This window comes from Epinephelus moara, chromosome 10, assembly GCF_006386435.1.
Source record: "Epinephelus moara isolate mb chromosome 10, YSFRI_EMoa_1.0, whole genome shotgun sequence".
Lineage (NCBI taxonomy): Eukaryota > Metazoa > Chordata > Actinopteri > Perciformes > Serranidae > Epinephelus > Epinephelus moara.
This window is the reverse complement of record NC_065515.1, coordinates 37,034,874-37,038,848: the sequence shown is the minus strand read 5'-3', so window position 1 is coordinate 37,038,848 and position 3,975 is coordinate 37,034,874.

Genomic DNA, 3,975 nt, shown 5'->3' with positions numbered 1-3,975 from the left:
GCCAATTGTAACTTTTCCCTCTACATACAAAAGCAAGATGTTAGCAGGTGTTAGCAAGTATTCTGCGTAGTGGCAAAGGGACTTAATACTTAGAAAACCTAAAATTGAAGATGGTCCAAAGATGTGGCTGGGGGACTGTCACAGTCTTCACGGACAGGTTACATTTTCTTAAGTTAGCTACTGTTGGCAAACGCTACTAAATTCTTTGGCTACCGAACATATAGCTACATCAAATAGAGTTAGCTGAATGCCAGACATCTGCCAGGTTCTCTTCCTCCTTGTTGCTGTGGTAATATTAAAGAGATTTGGAAAAGGACAGACACTGGTAGGCTGGGGCGCCACCAGGAATTTTGGGCCCTATGAAAAAAACTCACATTAACTTTTCAATCAAAATAAATTAAGATCATCAACTCAAAATAATGTAAACAGCATATTTTTGATACCAATAAATGAAAAACACGAAATCCTACAGAACACTGACCCAAATCACCTACAGTTCTGTATCATCACCACCACTACATTACATACATTAGATACATGTTTTTGTTTTGTTTTGTGTGTGTGTGTGTGTGTGTGTGTGTGTGCAAGCTGCTCAAATAAATTGCCCTTCATGGGAATAATGAAGTCTGTATCTATAGATGTCATTTAACGGCCATAATTCAATCGAAATGAAAGCATCTAACTGGATTATTTTAATATTGCCTGTAACTTTAATATAGGCTGAGTTAGGCTACTTCATGTTTACAACTCTCCAGCATCGAGTACAGACAGTTGGAGGCTGTTTTTGTTTCATAATAATCATTATGTGGAAAAATAATTTGTTTGAATTTCTGTCATTAAAAATTATTTCGTTTTCTTTTTTGTAATGGTAAAAAAGAGCAAGAGAGACATTGCCACAGACTCCCTGCAATAATGCTAACTGGCATGTCATTCAACACAGTGTTGCTCACCTTCTTCACTGGGACAGGGAGGGGTAAAGTTATGGGGAGACAGGGCTGCTGCTTCTGACTCATCTGTTGTTGAGTCTGGTAAAAGAGGCAGGGACAACTGATTTAATATGAATATCTTGCTAAACATTTACCTGCACTGATTAAATGTAGGTTAAAAAGGAGTGAAATGTAGGCTAACACTAGTCTGTAGCTAGCTTATTCCACTATGGACATTAAGCTAACATCTTCATTTCTACCACTCACAAACTATAGGCTACCCACCTTTCTTGGAGAAAAACTGGGTCACATAATGACACCCTTTCTTTTGCCTCTCCTCTCTCTTCTTTCTCTCTTTCCTTTTGTGAAAACCAGATTTTCTTTTAGTACCAGGTGGCATGATGATGACTGTAGCGTTGTAGCGCAACTGCTGACCGCTACTACGCACCAGTCAGTGCGCTAAGGCAGGACCAAACCATTTCATGCAGATACAGGGGGGTGGTCAGTCAATATGGATGTTTACTTTTTGGTCAATGGGTATATTTAACTTTTACTGCCAAAAACAAGTAAAAACAAAGAGATCATTAATTTTATTACTATATTTGAAAAAAAAAAAAAATTCTTAATGATGATGGTTTAATAATTTTGTATCCATGTTTACCAATTTTTTGGGCCCCTGACTTGGAACTGTCCTAACTTTTCTCCCCTATACCACTGCTGGTATGCCATGTCATAATTCCGACATCCCATTATTTCGACATCCCATTATTCCGAAAATTACCCATTGTTCCGAAATCTCAATGTTTCGACATCCCATTGGTCCGACCATATTAAACCCATCGTTCCGAAGTCCTGTTGTTCCGAAATCTCAATGTTACAATGCAAAAAGTTGAAAAAGCAAGCAGCAAGGGAAAGCAGCAAGAGACCGTGTTGTGCTGTTTACTGTTGCCATGATGACAACGGTCGCCCTGTTTTGAGGAAGTAGAAATGATGTTGAAAGTTATAATTTTAACCCAAACCATGATCTTTTCCTAACCTTAACCAAGTAGTTCTTGTGCCTAAACCTAACCAGACCTTAACCATGAAACAGTTATTTTGTTACAATGAAAAATGAGATTTCGGAACAACGGGACTTTGTAACAATGGGTTTAATATGGTTGGAACAATGGGATGTCAAAACATTGAGATTTCGGAACAATGGGTCATTTTCGGAACAATGGGATGTCGGAATAATGGGATGTAGGAATTATGAGCTGACCCCGGTAGGTTGCTAACATCCTTTTCACATGACTTAGCCAAATCAAGGCCAACGTCCCTTTGTTTATATTATGTCTTTAAGGCTACATGCCACCCTGAAGTAACTTTCTTATCTTTCTACAATTAAGAGAAACTAATGTTAGGTCAGCACCATGGTCTGTATTCAGCAGTAAATACATAGAGTACTTTACTGATCCCATAAGGAGAAAAGGCGGCACATACCCAGCAATGTAGTAGCAATGTTGACCGATAGTCTTGTCCTCCTCAGTCTCTGCTCCCCCCTTCTATGTTGAGAGTGAAAGCCTCATTTTGTGTCATTTTGCCTTGTCCATAACAGTAAACATTGTGAATACATCCTTCCATGATATATTGTGGTCCTCGCTGTTGGCTTCCTAAAACTATATTGCCTGACGCCCAGAAATGTATATCATGGAGACAAACAGAATTCAATTTGTAGCCCTCAAAGCTTTAAAGATATTTAAAACTTAAGTGAGAGAGAGAAGAGTGTCCGGAGATATATATAAATGCATAAAACAAGCTACATACCACTAGCAGTCATTAAGGGAGTAGGCCTATAATTTTTGTGAATTGAGGGAAGCAACCCTTTAAGACAACCCTTTAAGACTTTAACCTTGTGGTATCACTCAAGTACCTTGGAAGTGCAATATTTTGAATATTTATCTCAAATGATAATGACATAAGATTGTATGCATGGTTTGATTCCAACTGTACGTGTGACCATATGTACATTGTGCTTCTAAATTGTCATAATATCCCAAAATATGCAGCAGACAATGCTTGGCACTGCAACAATTTTTGAAGGGATCATGAGCAACGCCACAACAAAAGGGCAGATGTCCAAGTAAAACCAGAGTAGTTTTAATAACCATAGAAACCGTCATAGAGGAAGATTAAAAAGAAAACCCTTTCAGTTTCTCACCTTGACATGGTTAACACGCTGATGTTAAGGGGAACTATGCCGTTTTTTTCCTATAGTCTGAGACAGTTCAAAAATACAAGTTAAAAATGACCATCCCTCTTCTCAGTCCAAAAACTAGAGCACTTAAACTCAAATTTGTGATGTCATAGAGTATAAAGTCTGGAGCTGCTCCATAGACAATTAGTTAGGAAAGATGTTCTAGAGGACACTGAGAGCAAAAAGGGGAATGTTTGGGCATATGGGTACATTTTCTGTTTCAGAACTGTGAACACTACAATAGAATAAAGCTCATAAAGAAAACAAACATTCTGTGGGTCTACAAAATCAGTCTACCATAGATTGTCTATGGAGCAGCTCCAGACTTTATATCCTATGATGTGAGACTTACTGTTCTGGTTTCTGGCTTTGAGAGAGAGTAGTTCACGTTCACAAATATTGTTTGAACTTTCCTAGGTCATGGACATAACTTGTTAAGTGGGTTAAATATTTACCATGTTCTCCATCTTAGTCTTAACATTTGCTAATTAGCACCAAACAAAAAGTACAAAAAGTGGTGAACACACCCAACGGCATTGCCATCCTTAGAGCCATGCCGTTAGCATAGCTAGAATCAGCCTCAAAACAAGACACCAATACTTCTATTACAGACTGACTAGTCCATACCCATTGGTAGCTTTGTCACCTTTTACCTATGTCAATCCTCAATGCCTATGTGCAGTTTCACATAGATTGACCACGTCAGTGAGTAGAAAAACGTGGGACAGACAGAACGACTGACTGACAGAATCACACACTGACAGTTTCCGTGATTATGTACAGCATACCATACCATGACTTAGTCATACCAAAAAT